This window comes from Phyllobates terribilis, unplaced genomic scaffold, assembly GCF_046119375.1.
Source record: "Phyllobates terribilis strain yellow unplaced genomic scaffold, ASM4611937v1 Scaffold_11__3_contigs__length_659146591, whole genome shotgun sequence".
Taxonomy (NCBI): domain Eukaryota; kingdom Metazoa; phylum Chordata; class Amphibia; order Anura; family Dendrobatidae; genus Phyllobates; species Phyllobates terribilis.
This window is the reverse complement of record NW_027362771.1, coordinates 606,823,156-606,843,168: the sequence shown is the minus strand read 5'-3', so window position 1 is coordinate 606,843,168 and position 20,013 is coordinate 606,823,156.

The following is a 20,013-nucleotide window of genomic DNA, read 5'->3' as shown; positions in this document are numbered from 1 at the left end:
GGGGGTGGCTCAACACTATTAGTTATACAATGTTTTCTGCAACTTATATCATTAGCAAACTTCTGATTTAAATAAGTTTGAACATCCGTATGAGGTAGCGTGGCCTAGCGGTCTAAGGTGCTGTATTAAGGATCCAGTCTCTCTGGACGTGTGTGTTCAAATCCCACCGCTGCCATTATTTGTTTGGATCTAAATTTTACCAAAAATTAGGAAACAGTTGAGGAAGTAAAGGGGGTTGAGAATTTAGGAGGCTGCGGTAATTCTATCCTATACTTTTGAACTACAAAAGGTGGAAAACCTGCGGAAACTGAGATTTTAAGATTGGACTGTAGAAAGGCAGTTTTTAACGGAATCAGTAAAAAGGAAGGAAAGGTAGGATGTTGTAAAGGAAAGAAATGTTCAGGAAGGAAGGGAGATTTTGCTAAATTAAATTCTCACTGCGCAATCGGTAACAATCCTGAAAAGAAGGAAGAATGGAAAGCATTTATGGAGACCAGGATGGCTGAATACTGAACTTAAAAGCTTGCTAAAAAGGAACAAAGAAATGAACATCAAATGAAAAGAAGGGTTCATATCGAAAGAAGAATATAATGCTGTCTGCAGGGAAAGCTGGGCTAGCGTTAGAAGAGCCAAAGCCAGTAATGAAGTGAGGCTTGCAAGAGAGACCAAAAGCAATATGAAAGTATTTGGAAGTAAGTCAAAAGTTAAAGAAAAGCCAAAGATGCTATAGGATTTTTAAGGGATGAAAAGGGTAAAGTGGTCAATAATGATGTTGAGAAGACTGAACTTTTAAATTCTTGTTTTGCTTCTGCGTTCTCTAATAAAGCAAATGTAACATCAAGTGATCTTCACTGTGCTGTAGAATTAAAACGGAACATGTGAGCAAGTCTAAGTATGAATACGGCATATGAATTGTCATGTTGTCTTTAGGCATCAGAATTACATAATTTACCATCTATGTTACATCCATGTCAGTTCAATCAATGATCAACCATTCTCAAAATTTGCCAAAATCAATCTTGGTCAAAAGAAGTCTAACTGCTTGCTCATATCCCTGCTGCCTTTTTAGGATTATCAATACAAGATGAGCAGAGTGATTTGCAAACATAAACAGAGCCATGCTGCTTCTGCTGCTTTCCAGTAAGTCACCCTAGTGATGAATAGAGATGAGCGTTGTTCGACTCGAACTGTTCGCCAATCTCAAATTTGAGCTGTTTTGGGCGGTGTTCGAGCCATTCGGCGAACACGAACGATCTGAGAAAAATTTGGCTGTTCAAGGTTATGTTCGATAACTGTTCGTGCACCAAAATCATAACTGGATTTTTTCTCAGTAATGATGAAAATTAATGTTCATACGCAGTTTGAGTGTACAGCGGGGTGGGGGGAGGGGCAGGGGATGGATCTCTGCAGGAATAATGAAGATCTCCATTTTTTTTTCTCTTTCCCGCATTTACAGTGGGGACGTGCAATCTGTCAGCCTATCAGCAGCGCACACACGGAGCGAAGTGCTTTTTTTCACACAAGCAAGGGCATGTGTCATTGGCAGTGTATGTCACATGTCCTTGCCCTATAAGACCAAGCCATTTTCCCCGTCGCCACCATTTTCTCACTGCTGCAGCTGCGTGTTAGACGGCACCGCTGTTGCTGTGTGCGGTATACCTTGTTAATTTCAAGCCAATTTTCGCACAAATCTACAGATAGCTTGGGAGTAGGGAATAGTTGTGATTGCAGTCCTTTTAAGGACTAGGTTACAGCATTTCCTACTACTTTTATCAGGCAGGTCTGTGCTCTTAAATAGATAGATTGTGGGAGTAAAGACTAATTGTAATTGCAGTCCTTTTCAGGACTAGGTTACATCAGTTCCTATCAGTTTTTGCCAGGCAGGTCTCTGCCAGTGCTGTGCAAGTTTTTTTCAAAGCATTTGGCTGAATCTAGCAAAGCTAATCCTTTTTGGCCTTTTGCAGAGTCTGTTAATCAGTGGAGTAGCCTATCTGTGTTGCAAAATATACCACCTGTGTATAGAATACCAATTTTTTTACTGCACCTAGTGAAGTAAAATCTTTTGGGCATAGCATCATTCTATTAGTCCATCTATACTGACCTCCATCAGGTTGCAAATTGAATATAATTTTTTTCTGCATCTAGCTCTGAAAAAAATATTTGGGCTTCTAGCAGTGTGTGGGACTTGTTCTATTAGTCCATCTATACTGACCTCCATCAGGTTGCAAACTGAATATAATTTTTTTCTGCCTCTAGCTCTGAAAAAATATTTGGCCTTCTAGCAGTGTGTGGGATTTTCTCTATTAGTCCATCTATACTGATCTCCATCACGCTGCAAATTCAAAATAATTTTTTGTCTGCATCTAGCTCTGAAAAAATATTTGGCCTTCTAGCAGTGTGTGGGACTTTCTCTATTAGTCCATCTATACTGACCTCCATCAGGTTGCAAATTAAAAATATTTTTTTGTCTGCATCTAGCTCTGAAAATATATTTGGCCTTCTAGCAGTGTGTGGGACTTTCTCTATTAGTCCATCTATACTGACCTCCATCAGGTTGCAAATTAAAAATAATTTTTATCTGCATCTAGCTCTGAAAAAATATTTGGCCTTCTAGCAGTGTGTGGGACTTTATCAATTAGTCCATCTATACTGACCTCCATCAGGTTGCAAATTAAAAATAATTTTTTGTCTGCATCTAGCTCTGAAAAAATATTTGGCCTTCTAGCAGTGTGTGGGACTTTCTCTATTAGTCCATCTATACTGACCTCCATCAGGTTGCAAAGTAAAAATAATTTTTTGTCTGCATCTAGCTCTGAAAAAATATTTGGCCTTCTAGCAGTGTGTGGGACTTTCTCTATTAGTCCATCTATACTGACCTCCATCAGGTTGCAAACTGAATATATTTTTTTTCTGCATCTACCTCTGAAAAAATATTTGGGCTTCTAGCTGTGTGTGGGACTTGTTCTATTAGTTCATCTATACTGACCTCCATCAGGTTGCAAACTGAATATAATTTTTTTCTGCAACTAGCTCTGAAAAAATATTTTTCTTTCTAGCAGTGTGTGGGACTTGTTCTATTAGTCCATCTATACTGACCTCCATCACGCTGCAAATTCAAAATAATTTTTTGTCTGCATCTAGCTCTGAAAAAATATTTGGCCTTCTAGCAGTGTGTGGGACTTTCTCTATTAGTCCATCTATACTGACCTCCATCAGGTTGCAAATTAAAATTAATTTTTATCTGCATCTACCTCTGAAAAAATATTTGGGCTTCTAGCTGTGTGTGGGACTTGTTCTATTAGTCCATCTATACTGACCTCCATCAGGTTGCAAACTGAATATAATTTTTTTCTGCATCTAGCTCTGAAAAAAATATTTGGCCTTCTAGCAGTGTGTGGGACTTTCTCTATTATTTCATCTATACTGACCTCCATCAGGTTGCAAATTAAAAATAATTTTTATCTGCATCTAGCTCTGAAAAAATATTTGTCCTTCTAGCAGTGTGTGGGACTTTCTCTATTAGTCCAACTATACTGACCTCCATCAGGTTGCAAACTGAATACAATTTTTTTCTGCATCTACCTCTGAAAAAATATTTGGGCTTCTAGCTGTGTGTGGGACTTGTTCTATTGGTCCATCTATATTGACCTCCATCAGGTTGCAAATTGAATATAATTTTTTTCTGCATCTAACCCAGCCAATAGTTTTGGCCTAATACCACAGTTTGGCTACTCAGCTCTGCTCGGTTCCCATCCATTGTTTTTTTGTGCAAACAACTCCAGAGTTGTGAATTAGTTAACCACCAAAATGAGTGGAAAAAGGCCTGCTGCTGGTGGAAAGGGGAATAGGCGTGTTGGGAAGGGGAAAAAAGGTTGTGTCCGTGGGGTGGGTGTTAAAGCAACAGTAACATCTGCAGAAGAAAGACCATCTTCCCGCCAAACTAAAATGTCTACTTCTTTTAGCGGACAATGTGATAAGATCCCTTTCTTACGGCCACACCAATCGCTACAAATTCCAGATGAGGCTCAAAAACAGCAGGTGCTTCAACGGATATCAAGTGCTCCTTTATGTGGGCTCTCCTTCACATCAACTTCAACATCACAAATACTCCAGTCCTCAAAGGTGCCACCCCAATCGCACTTGCTTCCTCACAGCTCCCAAATCTCTAGCTGCCCGTCTGAGTATGAGGTAGAACAGATGGTTGAGTCTGCAGAGCTGTTTACTCATACTATAGCCTGGGAATCAGAGGTCGACTCCAGCGCTTCTGTGAATCCAGACGAGGAAATGATCTGAACTGATGCCCAGAATCTTTATGAGTCTGATCCAGGACCAGACGTAGAAGGTTCTGACCATAATGTAGACCCTCATTCCCAAACTGTAACTCCTGTTGGTGGAGACATTGAGGAAGACGATGATGAGACTCAAATACCTGATTGGAGCGACAACTTTTGTTTTTTTGTCAGGGCAGGAACAGGTTGGCTCTGAGGACGACGGGTGTGATAATGCACAGGGTGATGATGATGAGGTTGGAGATCCCACTTACTGTCAACCCACAGTCAGCCAAGAGATGAGGTCAGCAGAGGAGGTGGAGGAGGATGCTAGTGACGACGAGGTCAGGTTGCGCCTTCCTGGACAGAGACGTAGTACTGGAAGCACGTCAACAACTGCATCCTCAAACACAACTCTGCCTCTCACCACAAGTCGTGGTGGCTCTTCAGGTCGCATGGGTGCTAAGCCTTGCATAGCCTGGGCATTTTTTCAGATCGATAAAGATGACCCAACTCGTGTTATCTGTAACATTTGTCAGCAAAAGCTAAGTAGAGGCCAAAAAATACATAGTTTGAGTACTTCATGCATGAACCGGCACATGGATATGAAGCATAAGTTTCAGTGGGAAGCTCACTGTGCTACAATGCGGCCTAGCCAGCCGGGCCAACTACCGTCTGCCATATCTTGTGCATCCGTGGCCTCCTCATCCTCTGTGACTGGGGGGACAGCAGTCACACCTGTTTTGGGGCTCAGACCTGCCACCTCTTTACCCGCAACAGCCAGCGTGATTGGCAGGTCATCATTTTCTTTGGAGGTGGTAACACCAGCTGGTGTTGAGCGCTCTCCGACATCGATAGCACCACCTTTGGATCAAGGCAACCTAACATGTCCACCTGCATCTTCCTCACAGACCAGCAGTTTGCCGGGGACACCCTTATCAACCCCGTCAAAGCACAATAGCCAGCCCTTGGTCCCTCAGATGTGGACAAGTAAAAGACCATTTCCTCCTAGCCATGAGAAAGCTAAGAGGTTGAATTTCACCATCTGCAAGCTCTTGGCTACAGAAATGCTGCCTTTCCGCCTGGTGGACACAGAGGATTTTCGAGACCTTATGTCCGTCGCAGTGCCCCAGTACCAGATGCCCAGTCGGCACTACTTCTCAAAGAAAGGTGTGCCTGCGCTCCACCAGCATGTCGCACACAACATCACCGCTTCTTTGAGAAACTCTGTGTGTGACAGGGTGCATTTCACCACAGACACTTGGACGATTAGGCATGGACAGGGGCGTTACATGTCGCTGACTGGTCACTGGGTAACTATGGTGACAGCAGGACAAGGGGCTGCTGTCCAAGTCTTGCCGTCCCCACGAGTTGTGCGTCAATCCTCTTTATGTCAAAGTTCCTCCACTGCTTCTGCCTCCTCAACCTCCTCTCGGTCTTCCACCTGCACCCAAAGCCTGTCTGGTCATGCCACCTGCTTTCTAACTGCGCAAAAGGGATCCTGCACACCTCCTTACTATGCTGGCAGTAGGGCTCAACGTCATGAGGCGGTTTTTACTTTGAAATGTCTGGGAAATGTGAGTCACACAGCTGAGGAGTTGTGGTTAGCTCTGGAGAATAGAGATGAGCGGTGTTCGACTAGAACTGTTCGCCAATCTCACATTCGAGCTGTTTTGGGCGGTGTTCGAGTTGTTCTACGAACCCGAACGATTTGCAAAAAATTCGGCTGTTCGAGGTTATGTTCGATAACTGTTCGTGCACCAAAAGCGTGTCCTACATGTCTGGCGCTATTTTGAGCACCAATCATGCAGGGGATTGTCTGCCACTCAGTGTAATGCCACAGCCATGGTGGTTGTGGCATTACAGTGATTGCCCAAATCGATGGGAACAGTGCCAACAGTGAAACCTGAAAAGCCGGCAATTCAGAAGCGGCATACACCGGTACCCGACAATTTAGAACCGAAAGAATAGAGCTTCACACATAGATTAGATAGATAGAAACAAGTCAGTCACATATATATGAAGTACAGTGACAGTGTTGCTTACTGTACTTGTCATTTAGTGTAAAGGATTTATCAAAAAATATAATAGTATTTTCATGCACCGTCTCTTTAAAAAAGCCGGTGGGCAATTCAGCAGCGGTACCCGACAATTTAGAATAGAAGGAATAGAGAATCACACATAGATTAGATAGATAGAAACATGTCAGCCACATATATACGAAGTACAGTGACAGTGTTGCTTACTGTAACTGTCATTTAGTGTAAAGGATTTATCAAAAAAAATAATAGTGTTTTCATGCACCGTCTCTTTAAAAAAGCCGGCCGGCAATTCAGCAGCGGTACCCGACAATTTAGAATAGAAAGAATAAAGAATCACACATAGATTAGATAGATAGAAACATGTCAGTCACATATATATGAAGAACAGTGACAGTGTTGCTTACTGTACTTGTCATTTAGTGTAAAGGATTTATTAAAAAAAATAATAGTGTTTTCATGCACTGTGTCTTTAAAAAAGCTGGCAGGCAATTCAGCATCTGTAACCGACAATTTAGAATAGAAGGAATAGAGAATCACACATAGATTAGATAGATAGAACCATGTCAGTCACATATATATGAAGTACAGTGACAGTGTTGCTTACTGTACTTGTCATTGAGTGTTAAAATAAAGGATTTATTTAAAAAAAAATTGGCGTGGGGGTCCCCATAATTTTAGGCTCTAGCGGAGGTTAAGCAGACAGCTGGGGCAGATGTTTGAAGCCTGGGAAGGGGGTAATACCCACGGAGCTTCCCAGGCTACTAATATCAGCCCCCAGCTGAATACATAGCCTTTACTAGCTATTAAAATGGGGGACCCCCCAAAAAAAATTATGTGGGGTCCCCCCTAATTTAATAGCTAGCAAAGGCTAGGCAGACAGCTGGGGGCTGATATTAATAGCCCAGGAAGGGAGCCATGAATATTGGCCCCCTCCCAGGCTAGAAACACCAGCCGTCAGCCGCCCCAGAAATGGCGCATTCATAGGATGCGCCAATTCTGGCACTTAGCCTCGCTCTTCCCACTGCCCTGTAGCGGTGGCAGTGGGGAAATAGGGTTCGGTTTGATGTCAGCTTATAATGCCAGCTGACATCAAGCCCAGGTTGGTAATGGAGAGGCATCTATAAGACACCCCCATTACTAACCCCATAGTCAAAGTTAAAAAAAACACAAACACCCAGAATAAAGTCCTTTAATTGAAATAAAGACACAATTCTTTATTGTTCTAAATTAAACTATACTTACCACCACGCCCATTCCAGCTGAAGCCAACGATCTCCTGCAATAAAAGAAAAATAATAAAGCAACCTCATCCTTACCTTTCCATGTTTCCCACGACAGCTTCAGCTCTGCTACATCGAGATGACAGGCTGGACGGCAGCAGAACGCTGCCATCCAGCCTGTCATCCCGCAGACACTGAGAAGCGCAGGCATGCTTGCGCTCTGCAGTATCTGGCTGTGACGGCATAAAGATGAGACGAGTTCATGTCCAATGAACTCGGCGCACCTCATGCACGTCACTGACAGCGGGGGAGAATTCTCCTGCATTGAGCGCTTCAGCGTGAGAATTCTCCCACGCTGTCAGTGACGTACATGAGGTCAGCTGAGTTCATTGGACATGAATGAGCTCACCTCATGCACGTAACTGACAGCGTGGGAGAATTCTCACGCTGTAGCGCTGAGTGCAGGAGAATTTTCCCACACTGTCAGTGACGTGCATGAGGTGAGCTGAGATCATTGGACATGAATGAGCTCACCTCATGCAAGTCACTGACAGCGTGGGAAAATTCTCCTGCACTCAGCGCTTCAGCGTGAGAATTTTCCCACGCTGTCAGTGACGTGCATGAGGTGAGCTCATTCATGTCCAATGAACTCAGCTGACCTCATGTACGTCACTGACAGCGTGGGAGAATTCTCACGCTGAAGTGCTGAGTGCAGGAGAATTCTCCCACGCTGTCAGTGACGTGCATGAGGTGCACCGAGTTCATTGGACATGAACTCGTCTCATCTTTATGCCGTCACAGCGAGACACTGAGGAGCGCAAGCATGCCTGTGCTTCTCAGTGTCCGCGGGATGACAGGCTGGATGGCAGCGTTCTGCTGCGGTCCAGTCTGTCATCTCGATGTAGCAGAGCTGAAGCTGTCGTGGGAACCATGGAAAGGTAAGGATGAGGTTGCTTAATTATTTTACTTTTATTGTAGAAGACATTGGCTTCAGTTGGAATGGGCGTGACGGTAAGTATGGTTTAATTTAGAACAATAAAGAATTGTGTGTTTATTTCAATTAAAGGACTTTTTTCTGGGTGTTGTGTTTTTTTTAAATACTTTACTAGAAATTCATGGCGGTCATGTCTAATATTGGCGTAACCCCATGAATTTCGGGCTTAGGGCCAGCTGATAATGCCAAGCTGGACCTAACCCCATTATTACCCAGTGAGCCACCGCAACAGGGCCCTGGATGAGTTGGGTACAGCGCCAGAAGATGGCGCTTCTATGAATGCGCCATTTTCCGGGGTGGCTGCGGACTGCATTTTGCAGCGGGGGGGACCCAGAAAGCTTGGGCCTCCCTGCGCTGCAGATTCCAGCCCCCAGCTGCCTAGTTGTACCTGGCTGGACACAAAAATAGGGCGAAGCCCCACGTATTATTTTTTTTAATTATTTCGTGAATTCATGAAATAATTAAGAAAAAAAGGGCTTTCCTATATTGTTGTGTCTGGCCAGGTACAAATAGGCAGCTGGTGGTTGGGGGCAGCCCGTTCCTGCCTGCTGTACCTGCCTGGACACAAATATAGTGCGAAGCCCCAGGTCAATTTTTTTTTAATTATTTCATGAAACTAGATGGTGGCCCGATTCTAACGCATCGGGTATTCTAGAATATGTATGCGGCAGACCCGGCGCAATCAGCAGAGCGGTGTTTAAATTTGGCGCCAAAATCGCTGACTGGTCGCGGCCAGCAACCGCGACCAATCAGCAAAGCGGTGTTCAAATTTGACGACTATATCGCTGATTGGTCACGCCGGCGGTCGCGACTAATCAGCAGAGCGGGGTTTAAATTTTGCGCCAATAATGCTGATTGGTCGCGGTCGCGACCAATCAGCAAAGCGGTATTTAAATTTTGCGTCAATAATGCTGATTGGTTGCGGTCGCGACCAATCAGCAAAGCGGTGTTTAAATTTGGCGCCAATAATGGTGATTGGTCACGACCGCGACCATTCAGCAGAGCGGTGTTTAAATTTGGCGGCAACAATGTTGATTAGTCGCTGCCGGCGGTCGCGAACAATCAGCAGAGCAGGGTTTAAATTTGGCGCCAAAATCGCTGATTGGTCGCGGCCGGCAACTGTGACCAATCAGCAGAGCGGGGTTTAAATTTGGCTCCAATACTGCTGACTGGTCGCGGCCGGCAACCGTGACCAATCAGCCGAGCAGGGTTTAATTTGGCGCCAATACTGCTGATTGGTCGCGGACGGCGACCGCGATCAATCAGCAGAGCGGTGTTTAAATTTGGCGCCAATAATGCTGATTAGTTGCGGCCGGCATCCGCGACCAATTAGCAGAGCGGGGTTTAAATTTGGCGCCAATACTGCTGATTGGTCGCGGCCGGCAACCGTGACCAATCAGCCGAGCAGGGTTTAAATTTGGCGCCAATACTGCTGATTGATCGCGGACGGCGACCGCGATCAATCAGCAGAGCGGTGTTTAAATTTGGCGCCAATAATGCTGATTAGTCGCGGCCGGCATCCGCGACCAATTAGCAGAGCGAGGTTTAAATTTGGTGCCAATCTCGCTGATGGGTCGCGGCTGGAGTCCGCGACCAATCAGCAGAGCGTTGTTTAAATTTGGCGCCAAGCTCGCTGATTGGTCGCGGTCGCTATTTAAATGTGGCGCCCAAATCGGTGATTGGTCGCGGGCAGCGTCCGCGACCAATCAGCAGAGCGGTGTTTAACTTTAGCTCCAAGATCACTGATTGGTCGCGTGCGGAGAGCGCGACCAATCAGCGAATCGTATTGGTGAGGACCGGGGAGCGGCGCTGCCTGGTCGGTGCTTCCCCTGCGAGATGCCGGGAGATGAGCGACTGCTCGCAGCAGAAGTATCCTGACCCACAGCGCCGCTTCCCGGTCCTCCCTTGACACCCTAGCCGCTGAAGTCCCCACAGTATCCGCATGGTGTTACAAAGATTCGGACATTTGTGTTAAAAATCGCTGATTGGCCGCTGGCGCTGCCCGCGACCAATCACCGATTTGGGCGCCAAATTTAAATAACGGCCGCAACCAATCACCGATCTTGGCTCCACATTTAAACACCGCTGTGCTGACTGGTCGCCGACGCTGGGCGCGACCAATCACCGATTTTGGCGCCACATTTAAATAGCGTCCGCGACCAATCAGTACAATGGTGTTTAAATGTGGAGCCAAGATGGGTGATTGGTCGCGGCCGATATTTAAATTTGGCGCCCAAATCGGTGATTGGTCGCGGGCAGCGCCTGAGACCAATCAGTGATTTTTAACACAAATGTCCGGACCTTTGTAACACCATGCGGATACTGTGGGAACATGAGCGGTTAGGGTGTGAAGGGAGGACCGGGGAGCGGCGCTGCGGGTCGGGATACTTCTGCTCCGAGCGCCCGCTCATGTCCCGGGTTCTCGCAGCGGAAGTATCCGCACAGGCAGCGCCGCTGACATCCATGCGGCTAGGGTGTAAAGGGAGGACCGGAGAGCGGTGCAGACATCCAATTGTTCGCGGCCGATATTTAAATATGCCGCACAAATCGGTGATTGGTCGCCGTCTTGACCGCGACCAATCACTGATCTTGCCGCCAAAGTTAAACACTACTGTGCTAATTGGTTGCGGACGCTGACCGCGACCAATCACAGATTTGTGCGCCAAATTTAAATATCGGCCGCGACCAATCTCCGATCATGGATCCACATTTAAACAACGCTGTGCTGATTGGTCGCGGCCGATATTTAAATGTGGCGCCCAAATCGGTGATTGGTCGCGGTCTTGGCGCGCGACCAATCACTTATCTTGCCGCCAAAGTTAAACACTACTGTGCTGATTGGTCGCGGACGCTGCCCGCGACCAATCACAGATTTGTGCGCCAAATTTAAATATCAGCCTCATGCACGTCACTGACAGCGTGGGAAAATTCTCCTGCACTCAGCGCTTCAGCCTGAGAATTCTCCCACGCTGTCAGTGACGTACATGAGGTGAGCCGAGTTCATTGGACATGAACTCCGCTCATCTTTATGCCGTCACAGAGAGACACTGAGGAGCGCAAGCATGCCTGCGCTTCTCAGTGTCTGCGGGATGACTGGCTGGATGACAGCTTTCTGCTGCTGTCCAGCCTGTCATCTCGATGTAGCAGAGCTGAAGCTGTCGTGGGAACCATGGAAAGGTAAAGATGAGGTTGCTTTATTATTTTTCTTTTATTGCAGGGCATCGTTGGCTTCAGCTGGAATGGGCGTGACGGTAAGTATGGTTTAATTTAGAACAATAAAGAATTGTGTGTTTATTTCAATTAAAGGACTTTATTCTGGGTGTTTGTGTTTTTTTTTTAACTTTGACTATGGGGTTAGTAATGGGGGTGTCTTATAGACGCCTCTCCATTACTAACCTGGGCTTGATGTCAGCTGGCATTATAAGCTGACATCAACTCCAGGTCTATTACCCCACTGCCACCGCTACAGGGCAGTGGGAAGAGCGAGGCTAAGTGCCAGAATTGGCGCATCCTACGGATGCGCCATTTCTGGGACAGCTGACGGCTGGTGTTTCTAGCCTGGGAGGGGGCCAATATTCATGGCACCCTTTCTGGGCTATTAATATCAGCCCCCAGCTGTCTGCCTAGCCTTTGCTAGCTATTAAAATAGGGGGGACCCCACGTCATTTTTTTGGGGGGGTCCCCCATTTTAATAGCTAGTAAAGGCTAGGTATTCAGCTGGGGGCTGATATTAGTATCCTGGTAAGCTCCGTGGGTATTACCCCCTTCCCAGGCTTCAAACATCTGCCCCAGCCGTCTGCTTAACCTCCGCTAGAGCCTAAAATTACGGGGAACCCCACGCCAATTTTTTTAATAATAAATCCTTTATTTTAACACTAAATGACAAGTACAGTAATCAAAACTGTCACTGTACTTCATATATATGTGACTGACATGTTTCTATCTATCTAATCTATTTGTGATGCTCTATCTTTCTGTTATAAATTGTCGGGTACCGCTGCTGAATTGCCGGCCGGCTTTTTTAAAGAGACAGTGCATGAAAACACTATTATTTTTTTTAATAAATCCTTTACACTCAATAACAAGTACAGTAAGCAACACTATCACTGTGCTTCTTATATGTGTGACTGACATGTTTCTATCTATCTAATCTATGTGTGATGCTCTATTCCTTCTTGTCTAAATTGTCGGGTACTGGTGTATGCCGCTGCTGAATTGCCGGCCGGCTTTTTTAAAGAAAGCGTCTTCTGAGCAGTTTGTCAGCTTTTGGACACCTTTGAAGGTGTTTTCTATGTGTTTCTATGTGTTTTTGTTTGACTGCCATTGGTTTTAACGGTGTTTGACGGTGTTCTAAGGTGTTCGACGAACAGTTCGACGAACAGTTCCTCGAACATCCTGGTGTTCGACGAACCGAACCGAACCTGATCACTACGGGGGTGGCTCAACACTACTGGAGAACCAATTTCATGAATGGTTGTCTCCACTGGACCTGAAACCAGGGAAGGCTGTGTGCGACAATGCTGCAAACCTGGGTGCGGCCCTTCGCCGGGGCAATGTCACACACGTGCCTTGTATGGCTCACGTGTTGAACCTGGTTGTCCAGCAATTTTTAGCCCACTATCCCAGACTAGATGGCCTTCTGCAGAGGGCACAGTCGCTGTGTGCTCACTTCCGCCGTTCGCATCCCACAGCTCAGCGACTTACATCTCTACAGAAGTCGTTGGGCCTGCCACTTCACCGGCTAAAGTGCGATGTGCCTACCCAGTGGAATTCAACTCTGCACATGTTGCAGCGACTGTGGCAGCACCGACAAGCCCTGGTGCAATACGTTCTGACGTATAGCCTGGGCCAACGAGATCCAGAGGTGGGGCAAATCACGCTGGAGGAGTGGTCTCAGATCAGGGACCTATGCACCCTTCTGCACAGTTTTGAAATGGCGATGAAGATGTTTAGTGCTGACGATGCCATTATCAGCATGACTATTCCGGTGATTTACATGCTGGAGCACATGTTAAACAGAATTCGGAGTCAGGTGGTGGCACAAGAGGAGGTGGAGGAAGTAGAGGAGGAGGAGTTGTATGCGGAAGGGCTAACATCTGCAAGGTCCAGACGGTCGGCAGCACCAAGGCGGCAGGCATGTGAGGGTGGGGGAGATGGTTTTACCAGGGCGCATGGTAGCAGCCAAACTAGTGAGGAAGGTGCAGGAGCCCAGGAAGAAGTGGAGGACGAACTGATGGAAGATTCATCAGATGAGGGAGACCTTGATCACATTTCTGTTGTGCGAGGTTGGGGGGAGAGGACAGAGGAAGGAAGCATGATTGTTACCTCGCCACCAACACAACAGGGACTTGGTGCTCCTGGATTCGCAACCCACATGAGTGCCTTCTTGCTGCACTACCTGCAACATGACCCTCGAATTGTGAGAATTAGAAATAATCCTGACTACTGGGTTGCCACACTGTTAGATCCCCGGTACAAAAGTAAATTTGCAGAAATTATTCCTGCCATAGAAAGGGATGCACGCATGCAGGAGTATCAGCAGAGACTGTTGCATAATCTTATATGTGCTTTTCCACAAAACACCAGTGGTGCACGTAGTGAATCTCACAGTTCCAACTTGCCAACCGTGGGACCGTCAAGTGTTCAGCACTCAAACCGTAACAGAACCACAGTATCTGCTGGTAACATCAATTTTGCGGAATCATTTCACCACTTTTTTAGATCATCCTTTGCAAGGCCACAGGAGACAAGAAGTCTGACACATAGTCAGCGCCTAGAGACGATGGTACAGGAGTATCTCCAAGTAAACATTGAAGCCATGACTGTGTCACTGGACCCTTGCTCTTTTTGGGCTTCCAATCTGGATAAATGGCCGGAGCTAGCCACTTACGCCTTGGAGATCTTGTCATGCCCCGCAGCCAGCGTTCTGTCTGAACGTGTGTTCAGCGCTGCTGGTGGTGTGCTGACAGATAAGCGCACGCGGCTCTCCACTGATAATGTAGACAGACTCACGTTCATAAAGATGAACAAATCATGGATCCGAAACGACTTTTCTACCCCTGTGTCATCCTGGGGAGAGTAAAAGCTTGATGATTGGTTAAAATCACCCTACCAACCGTTTTAAGCTTTCAAATTACTAATCATGTTTATCTGTATCTTGGCTGGAAATTAATTTGGGCTTTGTAGCAGTGTGCAGCACTGATTCTATTAGGCCATCTATAATAAGCTCCACCAGATTTAAAATTACTAATCATGTTTATCTGTATCTTGACTGGAAAATAATTTGGGCTTTGTAGCAGTGTGCAGCACTGATCCTATTAGGCCAACTATACTAAGCTCCACCAGATTTAAAATTAATAATAATTTTTAGCTGCATCTAGCCCGGAAAATAATTTTGGGGCTCCGAGATGCGCAAGACACATAAGTGCCTTCTTGCTGCACTACCTGCAACATGACCCTCATATTGTCAGAATTCGAAGTAATCATGACTACTGGGTTGCCACACTCTTAGATCACCCAAACTTTTCGATCAACCTTTTCATTTTAATAAAGACCAAAAAATGGTCATTTTTGAAATTATAAGCATTAGCAGGTTATTAGAAACTGAAATCAAACAGTTTTCAACTCAAAACTTTATTCTAGGTGATGTTACATTTTCACATAGGACCCCTTGTTCGAAAGGAGCTTCTGAACTCTTTCGTCCATTGAATTTGTCAGGTTTTGGATGGTTTCTGCTTCAATTGTTTTGCATGAGGACAGAATACCCTCCCAGAGCTGTTGCTTAGATGTGAACTGCCTCCCGCCATCAAAGACACTCCTTTTGATGATGCTCCAGAGGTTCTGAATGGGGTAGAGGTCAGGGGAGCATGGGGGTCACACCATAAGTTTGTCCCCTTTTATGCCCATATCAGCCAGAGATGCAGATGTTTTATGTGCAGCATGAGATGGTGCATTATCATGCAAAAAAATGATCTTGCTGTGAAATACACGGTTCTTCTTCTTGAACCATGGCAGGAAGTACTGTTTGAGAAAATCCACATACATTATGGAGTTCATCTTTAGCGCCTTCAGGGATCCTAAAGGGGCCGACAATCTCTCTCCCCATGATTCCAGCCCAAAACATTACTCCACCTCCTCCTTGTTGGCGCTGTAGCCGTGTTTGCGTGGGGTGTCCATCAACCAGCCATCCTCCACTCCATCCATCTGGACCATCGAGCGCTGCACGGCATTCATCCGTGAACAAAACAGTTTTGAAATCAGTCTTCATGTAATGTTTGGCCCACTGGAGCCGTTTCTGCTTGTGTGAAGTGGATAGAGGAGGTCGACAGGATGGCGTATGCACAGCTGCAAACCTCTGAAGGACCCTGCATCTTGTTGTTCGGGGACGTTGGAGGCACCAGCAGCTTCAAAAACTTGTCTGCTGCTATGACAAGGTTATTTTGCCGCTGCTCTTTAAACCTGACGTAATTGCCTGTAGGAAAGAGTCCTCAATTTGCCCTTATCAGCACGCACACGTGTGTACTGTGAATCAGCTACATACTTCTTGATTGCCAAGACACTTCATCCTGATCATCGCACAATGTTGATTGTAGTCATGCCTGGACCTAAACTCTCCACAATTTGTTGCTTCTCAGCAGCCGACACATCCTTTTTCTTTCCCATTTTGGTAGAAAATGTAGGCTGCTTAATATTGTGAGACAGCCTTCTTAAGTAGTCTTGCCTTCCATTGGACACACCTGCCAAACTAATTAGCACAGGTGTCTGCAATTGCTTACAGTGATATAAAGAGCCCTGACACACATCACCATCAATGAGTTTAACTGACAAACAAACAAATTCTTCCCTTATCACTCCTAAACACTTTTTGCATAATAATTTGGAACACAGTGTACATGTGCTTTTCCACAAAACACCAGTGGTTCACGTAGTGAATCTTACAGTTCTAACTTGCCAACCGTGGTCTGTATGGAGTTGTTCAATAAAGGGCCCAAAATTAAGATAACATAGATGGGAGAGGTCTCTATGAATAGGAATTCCTAAGTATTTGATACCCTGTGAGGGCCAGGCAAAGGGAAAGTTGGACTGGATGGAATCCTATATGGATTTGGGGAGGGAGACATCGAGGGCCTCAGACTTCGCTGCATTGATTTTAAAATTTGACCATGTAACAAAGTGATCTATTCCAGCCATAACAACATGGATGGATATATGTGATTGAGTGATATATACTAGGACATCATCAGCAAATAGAGAGCACTTGTACTCGGTGCCTCCTACCTCAATCCACCTAATATTGGGGTTATGGCGAATTGATGAGAGCAGGTGCTCCGTCACTAGGATGTATAAGAGAGGGGACAGAGGACATCCCTGCCTTGTCCCATTGGTGATTAGTGTTGAGCCACCCCCGTAGTGTTCGAGTTCGGTTCGGTTCGTCGAACACCCGTGTGTTCGCCGAACTGTTCGTCGAACTGTTCGTCGAACACCTTCGAACACCGTTAAAACCAATGGCAGGCAAACAAAAACACATAGAAACACATAGAAAACACCTTCAAAGGTGTCCAAAAGCTGACAAACTGCTCAGAAGACATAACTAACACATGGAAAAGTGACAAGTACATATAGTCATGCGAAAATAAAAGAGGTGGAGGAGTAAAAGGAGGGGGAGACACAGATATAGGCATGTCATGCCCTTCTAAAATCCAAAAAGTGAGAAGCCGACACGGCCAGTCCGCTCCTGCCCGTGCCACCTCCGTGTCGCCGAGTTTGTGCCAGAGCCGCGGTGAACCCTGACGGCCAGCCCCCCTCTCCCAATACTGGTGCCTGTCCGCTGTTGGGTCGAGCGAGCCCCCCTGTGGTGGAGGCAGCTCTAAGCTTTTTAATTTAAATTGTCTTTCTAATTTGAATGAATACACTTTAAATCCATTTACAAGGATCTATTGGAGGGCAAGTCTCATGCCAGCAGCCGCGGTAATTCCAGCTCCAGTAGCGTCCACTAAAGCTGCTGCAGTTAAAAAGCTTTTATAAGGATCGAGCTCGGCTGTCCACCGCAAGGCATCCTACTGCCAGTCCCAGCCCCTATGCCTTGGGGTGCCTCCTGATGCTCTTCACTAAGTATCCCATGGTCCCGAAGCATTTCCTTTGAAAAAATTAAGTGTCTAAACTACAGGTGGTGCAGCTTGCTTAACAGCCGGGATAATCCGCTGACTAGCAGACACTGCTACTAGGCACAAAGTATTTCCTGGGCTAGATGCAGTTAAAAATTTGTAATTAGATACTCTTGTTGGATGCTGAGAAAGCATTCCATAGAGTCTCCTGGCACGCCATATATGATTCTCTTAAAAACCTTGGGGTAGGGGTCTAGGGGACCCTTTTATAGCCAAAATCACGGCCCTGTATCGCAATACGTCACCTAGGCTGAAGATAAATGGAACTGTAGCACCCTGAGGGCTCGGTTGCTACAGACGTATTGCATATCACCCAGAGGTGTGATATCTCACTCTCAGGTAAGGATGGAGTGTGGATCAGGACCAGACACCTGCATGCATTACACCACATTGCCGTGGGGCAGGGCGACCAATATGCCCCTGAGATGGGCATGACAGTCCCTGTCCCTGGCTGGAGTGGGGGGAGGGAACACTGAGGAAGGGGAACCCTGTAGTGCAGGAGCAGGGAGGAAGCAGTTCCTGGGTGCATTGAGAAGGGAGTATAAAAGGTGGGCACCATCTTAGTTCAGTGCAGAGAAGTCTGAGCAGAAGTGGCAGGGAGCAGGGGCTCTGCATGAGCTCTGCTCCGGAGGCGGGTCTAGTAACAGAGGCCCAGGCCTGGAAGAGGGAGAAGGAAGGAAGAGGAGCGGAGAAGGCTCCAGGAACGAGGAATGAAGGGATCCCAGGGGTGCGGATGGGCGAGTCGCCACCGCACGCCCGAATCCACCTGCGTGGAGGGGTCAGGCCAAAGGGGGAGACCGGTCCCCGAACTAGTGGAGGCAGGAAACGACCCTCAGCTAGAAACCGGAGGCTCTGACATTTTATGTGGCGCAGCACCTCGCTACACCCGCTAGGAAGGCACCACATAGGGTCAGGGAAACTGGCGCCAAGTTTACCAAGAGGAGGCCCGAGGCAGCCGGACAGAAGTGTTGGTAAGAAAGGCCAGACAAAGGACACACAAAGGGGGTCCTGTGAAGTGCTCCAAAGTTATCTGGGAGTTGTCTGAGCCCCTCACCTGGTGAGCACAGTACGACGTGGGCAGCCGTTACCTGCAGAGGTGGTCTGGATAATAAGAACTGTGAGTAAAGGCCCTGAACTGCATCACTGACTCCGTGTCGTTACTGCTGCTGCCCTGCACCATCACCCCCATCCTCCGCATACACTGCCCTGAGGCTATACTCCTCCCGTGGGGAGTTATGCTACGCTCTGCTGCACCCACAACACCAGCCTCAGCGGTCTGCCCTGTAGCGGCGGTTCACTCTGACCGCAATCCACGGGTGGCGTAGTCGGACATTTAAACATCAAAACCACATAAATAGTTCCTCCACTGGTTTGACCGCCCTGAGCCACGGAACCGGGTCGCCGCCACGTAGACTACAACCACCAGCATCCACCAAAAAGGGTCCGGCTCCGGGTGTCCCAAGGCCCAGGGGGTGCGTCAGAACATTTTCATCACCTTTCACAATCACCAATGGGACAAGGCAGTGATGTCCTCTGGCCCCTCTCTTATACATCCTAGTGACGGAGCACCTGCTCTCATCAATTCGCCATAACCCCAATATTAGGTGGATTGAGGTGGGAGGCACCGAGTACAAGTGCTCTCTATTTGCTGATGATGTCCTAGTATATATCACTCAATCACATATATCCATCCATGCTGTTATGGCTGAAATAGATCACTTTGTTACATGATAAAATTTTAAAATCAATGCAGCGAAGTCTGAGGCCCTCGATGTCTCCCTCCCCAAATCCATATAGGATTCCATCCAGTCCAACTTTCCCTTTGCCTGGCCCTCACAGGGTATCAAATACTTAGGAATTCCTATTCATAGAGACCTCTCCCATCTATGTTATCTTAATTTTGGGCCCTTTATTGAACAAACTCCATACAGACCACGGTTGGCAAGTTAGAACTGTAAGATTCACTACGTGAACCACTGGTGTTTTGTGGAAAAGCACATGTACACTGCGTTCCAAATTATTATGCAAAAAGTGTTTAGGAGTGATAAGGGAAGAATTTGTTTGTTTGTCAGTTAAACTCATTGATGGTGATGTGTGGCAGGGCTCTTTATATCACTGTAAGCAATTGCAGACACCTGTGCTAATTAGTTTGGCAGGTGTGTCCAATGAAAGGCAAGACTACTTAAGAAGGCTCTCTCACATTATTAAGCAGCCTACATTTTCTGCCAAAATGGGAAAGAAAAAGGATGTGTCGGCTGCTGAGAAGCAACAAATTGTGGAGTGTTTAGGTCAAGGCATGACTACAATCAACATTGTGCGATGATC